The sequence below is a fragment of the Gopherus evgoodei genome, chromosome 16, assembly GCF_007399415.2.
Source record: "Gopherus evgoodei ecotype Sinaloan lineage chromosome 16, rGopEvg1_v1.p, whole genome shotgun sequence".
NCBI classification, from domain to species: domain Eukaryota; kingdom Metazoa; phylum Chordata; order Testudines; family Testudinidae; genus Gopherus; species Gopherus evgoodei.
The window spans coordinates 21,890,354-21,901,828 of NC_044337.1; the positions used below are offsets into that span (position 1 = coordinate 21,890,354).

The 11,475-nt window shown below is 58.8% G+C and overlaps 1 non-coding gene across 1 annotated transcript in view; it reads left to right on the top strand.

The window, feature by feature from the left end:
- LOC115636264 overlaps nucleotides 1–147 on the top strand; it is a 153-nt gene extending 6 nt beyond the window's left edge. The window contains exon 1 of the ribosomal RNA XR_003996863.1: nucleotides 1–147. This exon is cut by the window's left edge and continues 6 nt beyond it. This is a non-coding gene — a ribosomal RNA (5.8S ribosomal RNA).
- Nucleotides 148–11,475: the final 11,328 nt, after the last annotated feature.

The following is an 11,475-nucleotide window of genomic DNA, read 5'->3' on the forward strand; positions in this document are numbered from 1 at the left end:
TAGCGGTGGATCACTCGGCTCGTGCGTCGATGACGAACGCAGCTAGCTGCGAGAATTAATGTGAATTGCAGGACACATTGATCATCGACACTTCGAACGCACTTGCGGCCCCGGGTTCCTCCCGGGGCTACGCCTGTCTGAGCGTCGCTTGACTTATCAATCGTCCCCGCGGATGCGGTGGGCGGCGGGACACGCGCGGCCCTCTCCTCCCCTGGCGGAGGGCCGTGAGCAGCCCCGCCGCTGCCCTCCGCGGGTGGCGCGGCTGGGGGCCTCGCAGGCACCCGGTGGAGTCGGTCGGTCCGTCCCGCGTGGCCCCTACCCCCTTCCCGTCCTCGGGAAATGGGGGGGGAGCCCGCCGCGGGGCGGGCAGGCTCTCCCCGAACGCCTTCGTCCCCTTAAGTTCAGACCCGATGCCCCGGAGCGCTCGCTTCGGGGAGCTCGTCCCGTTCGCGGAGGAGCGTGGCGTCACGGCGGCCGGTCCCCGTGCACGCCCCGTCGGCCCCATCCACTCTCCCCCCGCACCCCGCGGTCGGCCCCCCTCTCCCCGTGCCCCGCTCTCGCCAGCGGTGGGACGGGGGGTTGTGGAGTCGGTTCCGCGGTCGGTGGCAGGGGGGGGACGTTGCGTTGGCGGCCGTCGGGGAAGCACGCGGGCGCCGGCCGCGGGCGCCGGCTCCCGGGTGGGTCCCGAGGGGGAGACGGGCCTCTTGCCCCGCGCGGCTGTCTGTGGCGACACGGCTGCCGGCGGGGCTTCCCGGTCCCCTCCCCTTCCACCACCCGGGGTTCCGTCGGTGCCTGGGACCGCCAGGGCACAGTCGGGACGTGAGGGCAAGACTCCGCGGCAGGAGGAGGAGGGCGTCGGAAAGTCAGGGAGAGAAGGAGGAGAGGACAGCGCGGGCAGCATGCGCGCGTGACGTTGAAGAGAAGCGGGGGGGGAGGGGGAGAGGAGAGGGGAAGGGCCCAGAGAGGTTCGCGAGGGCGCCCAGGTTGCGAATCTCTCACCCCGACCCTCACCCGACCACCATCCCCCGCTTCATCTGCTCCGTCTGCCGCCTCTGCCGGCCGGCTGTTCTTCTCTTTCCCTCTCCCTGGCCGATGGCGCCCACCTCGCAGGTTCTCCTGGCACCGTCCGGCCCCCGCCTCGCTTCCGCTCGCCCCGGTGCCCGCAGTGATGTCTCTCGTTCCTCCTGCGTTGGGCCGTTCTCTCCTCCCATCCTCCGCCCGCCTCGACGGCGCTGTGGTGGTCCGAAATTGAGCCTCCTCTGGGGCTACTGAGTGCGCTTTCCTTTTCTCCCGTGGGCGGCGGCGGCGGCGGCGGCGTGTAGTAGGGGCAGCGGTGAGGGCCGGCGGGCGTCCGCCGTGCCCTGCCCTGCCCCGCTCTCGCTCGCTCGTTCGTCCGCCCGCCCCGGGGGTGGGATACCCTTCCATCCGAGTGCGACCTCAGATCAGACGTGGCGACCCGCTGAATTTAAGCATATTAGTCAGCGGAGGAAAAGAAACTAACCAGGATTCCCTCAGTAACGGCGAGTGAACAGGGAAGAGCCCAGCGCCGAATCCCCGTCCCGCGGTGGGGCGAGGGAAATGTGGCGTACAGAAGACCCACCTCCCCGGTGCCGCTCTCGGGGGCCCAAGTCCTTCTGATCGAGGCACAGCCCGTGGACGGTGTGAGGCCGGTGGCGGCCCCCGGCGCGCCGGGACCGGGTCTTCTTGGAGTCGGGTTGCTTGGGAATGCAGCCCAAAGCGGGTGGTAAACTCCATCTAAGGCTAAATACTGGCACGAGACCGATAGTCAACAAGTAGCGTAAGGGAAAGTTGAAAAGAACTTTGAAGAGAGAGTTCAAGAGGGCGTGAAACCGTTAAGAGGTAAACAGGTGGGGTCCATGCAGTCCACCTGGAGGATTCAACCCGGCGGGTTCGGTCGGCCGGCCCGGGACGATGGATCCCCCTCGCCCCCCGCACCCCCCACTCATGGACACAGTAGCCTGTTCTAAACCAGTCAGTACTACCCAGATAATGGGGTAGTATGAGAAAGAGGAGTCGAATTCTCAGTAGAAAAATGTTGGGCAACTGGATAAACACGGAGAATTATCACAAAGATCGAAAAGGAATGTGTCCAGGAGTCATGAGGAGGAAAAGTCCTGTGAGATTCATCACAGACCAGAAAAAGAGCAGGGAAACCATCCAGGGGGGAAAGTGGGGCCCTATGAATGCAGTGAGTGTGGGAAAAACTTCACTCACAGCTCAGACCTTTCTAAACAGTGGAGAATCCACACAGGGGAGAGGCCCCGTGAATGTGGGGCAGGCAGCAGAGACTCCGCTCAGAATCACCAGAAGAGGGCCCCACAATCAAGAACCAGTCGCTGCCCAACACCAGCATCCCAGCAAGGAGCTCCTCACTGGGGGCGGGCTGTGGGGGCTTGGGGGATGGACAAAAGGCAACTGCTGGGAAATAAGCAGAGGGTCATTCTAGAGGCTGTGGGTGCAGGGAGGTTGGCTTCACCTAATATTGAGATCCCCTCCTGTTGTTCTCTTGGACAACCGGGGTGCTGGGGACATTGCTGGTAACCAGGCACCCAGCAATGTCACTGTGCTGGCCACCAGAGCAGGGAGCAGAACTCCTGGGTTCCCTCCCCAGTTCTGGGATGGGGGAGTCTAATGCAGGGAGTCAGGACACCTGGGTTCCCTTACCATCTTTTTTGCTGATTCACTGCCTAATGTCAGGCAAGTCCTTGAGAATACGATCCTAGCCCTCTCCAGGGACCAGGAGCCTTGGCTGACCCTTGGAGGCTGAGGGATGATCTAAGATGGACCGTTTTTCTGGCCACCCCAGCTTTCCCCTCCACACAGAAGCAAGAGCCTTCTCCTCTGCATCTGGGATGCACTTTATAAGACAGCTGTCCCATGCAGCTGCCCCTGCTGGATTAATGACCCTAGGGTGACCAATCAGGTCCCATGGCTGTCACTGTGCTTGGAGCTTCCCAGCAATGGCCAGGATTCTCCCTGGTATATTTAAATAAATGGAGAATCCCTGTTTTAGCAGGATGGGGCTATGATGCACAGAGGCACTGCTGTGATTCTCTCCACGGTACTCTGGGCCGGCTCCTTTACATCATTAGAGGCGAAAGGGGCTGTCGAATGATGAAATGCAAATTAATGTCATTCTCTTACTGATTAAGCAAGGTGTGTATTTTCCAGCCAAGGTGCCCAATCTCAAGCACTGCTCTGCCCCCTAGTGCTCAGATGAAGGAACTGCATAGTCCTCCTCCCCCAGCTGTGTCTGTCACAGAGTTAGAGTGAGTGGGGGTGTCTCTGCTGCAGGGGGAGGTTTGTAGGGGGGGGGGCCCTGCAGCCAGAGTGCCTTGCTCCACCTGGAGCTAGAGGCAGCTGGAGGTGGGAAATGAACTGGATGCACACAGGCCATGGGCCTAATCTGTAGCTATTTTACAGCTCATAAATTGGAAGCAGCTCCGGTTCCCAAAGGGGGAGCGAGGGGCCATGGGGGGCCAGGGGACACATGCAGGCCTTTGGCAACTCACCAAAATATTTGAAGTTCATAAATTGCAGGGTGCTGACGCTGGCTCTTTGGCGAGCGGCGTGATGTGCGATGTGGGGGGGTAAGCCCTAGCCCTCCCCCTGAGCCGCATCCTCCTCTGCAGCCTGTCTCCCTCACTCTTTGCTTCTCTCTCTTTCTAATCAACTGGTGAACTGGGAAAAAAAGTTTAGGGAGGGCCCTGACTCCCCTGTGGCCAGGGACCATGGAGGGATCCTGTGTGGTATGGGGCAGGGGGTTCAGCCCCCAAAAGAGGGCTCTGCCTTTTGGACAGTGCTTTCAAAAATAAAAATCAAGGTTTCTTGGGGGAGGGGGCTTTGTTTGTTTCAAGTGACTGGAAAATTTCAACTGAGTTGAGAGTTTGTCCCAACATTTTTCAGTTTGCTTGAACAGCTGGTTTTTGGCCTGGATACATCTCAAGGGAAAGCAATGCCAACTCAGGGCCACTCAGTACCCACCAATGCCCACCCAGGGACCCCAGCCCGGATGTGGCAGTCTTGAGCCTGGGCATGCACCCTGGAATGAGAATTGACAAGAAACAAAAGTAAAACTCACCTTCCCCCGCCAACCCCGAATAAAGTGAACCCCCGTGTGCTGCCCATGGCTCTCACTATCCGTGCGAGTCTGGAAGCCCAGCGCTGTCCCAGCTGTGAGTGGGGGGACAGGCGTGAGGATAGGTTTGCTTTTAAGCTGGTGGTTTTGAACTGATTGTCTGGGAGGGGGGTGGGGGAACGCGATGCAAGCAGTGCAGAGAGACAACGCGACTGTCTCTGTGCTTGGCAGGGGCACAACAGCGGGCAGAGCCGGTGCCCAGGGATTGGGCCTTTGGCCGCAAGTGCAGCTGGATCCAGCCCAGCAAATACCACCCAAGCCAGACATCTGCCCCTGTGGCTGTGGCAGAGGTCAGGATGGGCCCAGGGAAGATCTGTCCCTAGCCATGACGTGTAGAACTAATGTGAATGAAATTATTTTTAGTTATTCACTATATCAACGTAACCTCTGTTCACCATTTCATTACACTTGCCATTTTACTTACAATGTGACTTTTGTGCACTATTGTCATTCAAAACGCATTTTAAAATGCTTACTCCATTTTGTGAAAGGCTTGTGCTGCAGTCTCCATTTTTGCGAGCCCTGCTGTAATTTTATTAGTTTAGTTTAGATGTGTGAATGAGGTATGCATGGGTGATAGAATCAACCTCCAGCACCAGCCTGTCCTGATGAGATAAAGTTCAAATACCAACAGCTGAAGACCTAGACAACAGCCCAAAACAAAGTAAGACGAATCCACCCTAAAAAGAAAAGGACAAAAGAAACAACAGAAGGAAGATCCAAACCAGGTTCAGGGCTGACAGTCATGCCTGCAATTGGCGGGTGATCAATTCAAACCCAGAGGCAGCGTGACACAGCAAGATCTATAGACTTTGAATCCAAACTAAAAGCCTACAAAAAAGAAGAGTGAGATGAGAGACTTTGGGTAACGTTCTGCTATCAACATCAAGGGGCATGCGCGCCGGACAGAGACCCAGCTCCTTCTTGTGCCCAGCTTTCCTGGCCAGTTAGCTGCCACGAGCTATGATCCCAAGCTGCGAACTTAAGCCATGAACTCTAGCTACAATCGGGAGTGGGAACTATCCAGCAGCTGCAGAACATTGGGGGGGGGTGAGTGTATGTGTATAAGCATTGAGGTATTTGCTAGTAGTTATAGATCAATAATAAATGTGGCATCTTTGTCTTGACCCCTAAAATGATCTTGTGTGGTTTTGTCTGTACAACAGAAGCAGCCCCTTGGATCCTCACTAGCCTTGCTCAGAGCCTCGGAAGGGGGACTTTCCCTTTAACAGCAACTGAGTGGGAGGGGGCTGGCAAATGAGACTGCAGGTGCATGTCCCCCACTCCCGCCCCATGCACTCCCCCCCTGGGTGCAGGGAGCCAAGCAAAACCCGTGGCCGTGGCTCAGGGCTTCCAGCTTGCACCACAGCATCCTGCTCCCAACCAAGGGCCCTGGCTCTAGAGTCATCCATCATGTCCCATCAGCCCAGGAGGGGTGGTGAGGCTTTAACTCTTGGGACACCAAAGGCAAGGCATAAGGCTCAGTGGGCTTTTTAATTGCACACAGGGAAACTGAGGCACGAGGCCACACAGTGAGTCTGGCAGAGGACCCAAGGGTCCTGTGCTCTTGCCTCTAAACCAGGCTGCCTCCAACCCTCCTCCTCCTCCAGGAGAGCCCTCTCCTGATATGGGATCCCAACTCACTCCCCAATGACTCTGGGAGATCACCCTCCCAGCAGAGCCCCAGAGCCCATCCCTGGCCCTAGAGGAGACAGGCTCCTCCTTCTTCGAGTGATTGCTCACATCCATTCCAGTTAGGTGTACGTGCCGCGCGTGCACGTTCGTCGGAAACTTTTTACCCTAGCAACTCCAGTGGGCCGGCAGGTCGCCCCCTAGAGTGGTGCCGCCATGGCACCTGATATATACCCCTGCCGGCCCACCCGCTCCTCAGTTCCTTCTTACCGCCGTGTTGATCGTTGGAACTGTGGAGCGTGGCATAGCTGTCCTCCACGTCTCTAGCTCTCCTTGTTCTACGGTTGATAGTTAGTAGTTAAGTGTAGTTAGTTATATAGTTAATAGTGTAAATAATATTGTAGATATTTGTTAGCCGGTTTGGGCCGTAGCCCTTCCCGGCACCCGGCACCGGGCTCATGCCTGGTTCGCCGGGCTTCAAGCAATGTGCGGCCTGTAAGAAGCCGATGCCGACCAGCGACCCTCACGACGCGTGTCTAAAGTGAATGGGGGAATCGCACAGGTTGGACAAGTGCCGCATTTGCAAGGCTTTTAAGCCTAGAACAAAGAAGGAGAGAGACCAGAGACTTAGGACTCTCCTCATGGAAGCGGCACTCGACCCGGCAGCTTCGCAGGCCGTCATCTCGACACCGGCACCAGATCGCGCCAGCACCGGAAAGACTCCCTGGCACCGACCTTCCCTAGCACTGGATGCAGAAGCAAGACCCTCGAAGTCTGCAACTCCATCCAGGCAGACTCGAGTGGAGCGCCCGGCACCGACATCTGCCGCGGTGCTACTGGCACTGTCGACTCCGGGCCCGGAGGGTCCGTCGAGTCTGGTCCCGCCGAGCTCCCCCATAAGATCTGGGGTTGAGCTATTGGTCTCATCGACGCCAGAGACCTTCGTCTCGGCACGGGACCTCATTGCCCTGACTGAGTCAACTCAGCCTCCACCCCCGGTACCTCCGGTGCGGGTAGCGTCCAGGGGCAAACCTATGATGACAGCGCCGTCTCGGGACTCACGCTCGCTGTCGAGGTCCCGACACCATGGTCGCTCAAGAACCCGCCGCCGCTCGCAGTCCCGGCACCGCTCCCCTCGGCGGTACCGGTCGTACTCGCGGCACCGATCGGCCTCCAGACGGTCACGGTCTGGTTCCAGCCACCGATACCGGCACCGGGACTCTAGGAGCCAGTCCCGCCGTCGATCAGCACACCGGTTGACCTCCCGGCACCGAGCTGGTGGCAGGTCCCGGTCCCGGTCGACCTCCCAACACCGCGTCGGTGGCAGGTCCCGGTCCCGATCCTGGCACCGAGGCAGCGGCTGGTACCGGTCCCGATCCTGGCACCGAGTCCAAGACAGACCCCGGTCCCGATCCCGGCACCGGTATGACTCCCGGTACCGGTCCCCGGCACCAAGAACATCTTCGGCGCCAGGACGCGGAGACTCTTACCAGCCGCGGTCGGCCCCTCCATGGCCTTCCAGACAGCCGTCGGTGTCATCGCAGGTGGACAGTGTATACGTGCTGCGCACTGACAGACAAGCGGCCCTTTTTCAAGACCCTCCGCAACAGGACCAGGGTCCGCAGCAGTGGGGGTTCTGGACACCCTGGGCATACCGTCAAGCCCAGGGCCCCCAACAGCTTCCTCCTAGGCCTGCAACGGCAGAGCACAGGGCACCGGAGGCGTCGTCGTCTCGCCCCCCTCCCTCCCCGGACGGGGAGGACGGGTCAAAGCAACAGGACCCTGATCTCCCTCCTGAGCCAGAGGCGAGGGCTGAGGCGGACCCCCCGCTGGACACTCTCTTGCCAGGGGTCTCCTCCTCGTCTTCTCCCGATGAGGCGGTGGCTGGCACTTCCTCTAATAGCCCTCCTCCGCTAGATCTCAGGGCACATCAGGGCCTCCTCAGGCGCGTAGCACAGAATCTGAGCCTGCAAGCCGAGGAGGTCTCTGAGATCGAGGACCCTGTCGTCAGCATCCTCTCCTCCGATGCTCCTACCAGGGTCGCCCTATCCTTCATTCGGACGATCCAGGCCAACGCCAATACGATTTGGCAATCGCCGGCCTCCATCCCCCCTACTGCACAGGGCGTCGAAAGGAAGTACATGGCCCCCTCCAAGGGCTATGAGTACCTCCATATTCACCCGACACCATGTTCCCTGGTGGTACAGTCGGTGAACGAGAGGGAGTGTCACGGACAGGAAGCCCCAGCCCCCAAATCCAAGGAGGCCAGGCGTATGGACCTCCTCGGCCGCAAGGTTTATTCGGCTGGGGCCCTTCAGCTCAGGGTTTCCAATCAGCAAGTCCTTCTTAGCCGCTACGCATTTAACTCTTGGGTGGCAGCGGATAAGTTCAAAGAGCTGCTGCCACAAGAGGTGCGTCAAGAATTTGCGGCGATTCTTGACGAGGGCAAGAAGGTTGCACGAACCTCGTTGCAGGCCTCCTTGGACGCTGCAGACTCGGATGCCCGTACCCTCGCCTCGGGGGTGACGATGCGCCGCATCTCCTGGCTTCAGGTTTCTGGCCTTCCACCGGAGCTCCGATACACCATCCAGGACCTCCCGTTCGAAGGCCAGGGCCTGTTCTCGGAGAAGACAGACCCCAGACTGAAAAGTCTTAAGGACAATCGGGTCATTATGCGCTCCCTTGGTATGCACACGCCTGGGACGCAACGCAGACCCTTCCGACCGCAGCAACAGCAGCAGCGTCGGCCATACCCCCAGTTCTGCCAGCGGCAGGACCTTAATAGGCGCCGCGGCAGAAATGGCAGGCGCAGGTCGTCGGGCAATCAAGGGGGGCAAAACCAAAGCTCCTCTAAAGCCCCACCTGGACCCAAACCTTCGTTTTGAAGGTGTGCCCGAGGGCGTAATACCAGTATCCCCCATGGATCCTTCCCCCCGTTTTCCAACCGCCTTTCGTTTTTCTCCAGGCGTGGTCCCGGATAACATCCGACCGCTGGGTCTTACGCACGGTGCAGACGGGATACCATCTGCAGTTTGTATCATTTCCTCCCTCCCGCCCCCCATCCTCGTCCCTCTTCAGGGACCCCTCTCACGAGCAATTCCTCCGCCAGGAGGTACAGACGCTCCTCAACAAAGGAGCTATAGAGGCGGTTCCGGAGAATGAGAAGGGCAAGGGGTTTTATTCCCGCTACTTTCTGATCCCCAAGGCCAAGGGGGGCCTCAGGCCTATCCTCGACCTGCGAGAGCTCAACAAATATCTAGTGAAGTTGAAGTTCCGCATGGTATCCCTGGGGACCATTATCCCATCCCTGGATCCTGGAGACTGGTATGCTGCCCTCGACATGCAGGACGCTTATTTTCATATTGCCATATGGCCACACCACAGACGTTTCCTTCGGTTCGTGGTCGGCCGCCTTCACTACCAATTTGCGGTCCTCCCATTTGGCCTTTCTACGGCTCCGAGGGTATTCACAAAATGCATGGCCGTCGTTGTGGCACACCTTTGGCGCAGTCGCATTCACGTGTTCCCTTACCTCGACGATTGGTTAATTCAGGGCACGTTGGAGCTGCAGGTCTGCAGCCATGTCCGCAGGATCACCGGCCTGTTTGCTACCTTGGGCCTCATGATCAACGTGGACAAGTCAACCCTGCTCCCCTCGCAGAGGGTGGAGTTCATTGGGGCCGTCCTGGACTCCACCGTAGCCAGGGCCCTTCTGCCGTTGCTGAGGTTCCAGTCGTCGTTGGCGATCGTTCAGCGCTTGCTGGCAGCCCCCCTGACATCGATATGGACATGTCTAACCCTGTTAGGCCATATGGCAGCCTGCACATTTGTGACCGGGTATGCACGGCTCCGCATGAGGCCCCTCCAGTCTTGGCTCATTGCACATTACCGGCCGGCAAGGCAGTCACTAGACATGCTGATCACAATCCCCCAGGGGGTGTTGGATTCTCTCAGTTGGTGTCTAGACCAGTCCGTCGTGTGTGCGGGGCTCCCATTCCACCCACCCCAGCCCTCGGTGTCCCTAACGACGGATGCCTCAGATCTCGGCTGGGGGGCCCACCTGGGAACCCTGAGGACACAGGGCCTGTGGTCCCCACAGGAGATGGAGCTACACATTAACATGCGGGAGTTGAGAGCGGTCCGCCTTGCTTGTCAAACGTTCTGTCACCAGCTTCGGGGTCGTTGTGTCGCGGTATTTACCGACAACACGACGACCATGTACTGTATCAACAAGCAGGGTGGCACCAGATCCTCTACCCTATGTCACGAGGCGATGCGACTCTGGGACTTTTGTATAGCCCACTCCATTCACCTCACGGCTTCCTTCCTCCCTGGAGTACGGAACACACTGGCGGACCGCCTGAGCAGATCCTTCTTCGCGCACGAATGGTCTCTCCGCCCGGACGTCGCCCTCTCGATTTTCCAGAGGTGGGGTTGTCCCCGCGTGGACCTCTTCGCGTCCGGGGGGAACAAGAAGTGCCAGGCGTTCTGCTCCTTTCAGGGCCGGGAACCCGGGTCTATGGCGGACGCCTTCCTTATTCCGTGGACGACCCACTTGTTCTACGCGTTCCCCCCGTTCCTGCTGGTCCACAGGGTCCTTCTGAAGGTGCGCAGGGACAGGGCCCGCGTGATCATGGTAGCCCCGGCGTGGCCCAGGCAACATTGGTACCCCGTGTTGCTGGACCTGGCCATAGCCGACCCAGTTCCCCTGCCCCTTCACTCGGACCTGATCACCCAGGACCATGGAACTCTCTGTCACTCGGACCTCCAGTCGCTGCACCTAGCAGCGTGGCTCCTGCGTGACTGACCAGTTCTGAGTTGCGCTGCTCCACCCCGGTACGTGAGGTACTCTTGGGCAGCAGGAAGCCTTCCACTAGAGCGACGTACTCGGCCAAGTAGAAGCGTTTCTCCTGTTGGTGCGTGGAGAAGGGTCTCCTCCCGATGGAAGTTTCGGTGGCCAATATTTTGGACTATATTTGGTCCCTTAAGCAACAGGGCCTGGCGATATCGTCCCTGCGGGTCCACCTGGCGGCTATCTCCACCTTTCACCCGGGTGGGGATGGCCGCTCCGTTTTCTCTCACCCGACGGTGACTAGATTCCTTAAGGAGCTGGAACGTCTATACTCTAACGTCCGACCCCCTGCCCCACCTGGGATCTTAACCTGGTGTTGTCTCAGCTCATGGGGCCCCCCTCTGAGCCGTTAGCTACTTGCTCCCTGCTCTATCTTTCTTGGAAGACTGCCTTTTTAGTAGCTATTACCTCAGCTAGACGGGTGTCGGAACTCCGGGCTCTCACGGTAGATCCCCCGTATACAGTCTTCCATAAAGATAAGGTGCAGCTGAGACCGCACCCTGCCTTTCTCCCCAAGATGGTCTCAGCCTTCCACGTCAACCAGGAGATCTTCCTCCCAGTTTTTTTCCCGAAACCTCATTCTTCACGCAGGGAGCAACAACTCCACTCGCTTGATGTCCGTCGGGCTCTCGCGTTTTATGTGGAAAGGACCAAACTGTTCCGCAAATCCCCCCAGCTTTTCGTGGCAGTAGCGGACCGCATTAAGGGGCTTCCCATTTCCTCGCAGAGGTTATCCTCGTGGGTAACGTCCTGTATCAGGACCTGCTATGACTTGGCTCACGTTCCTACGGGCCATGTGACTGCGCACTCTACCAGGGCGCAGGCGTCGTCG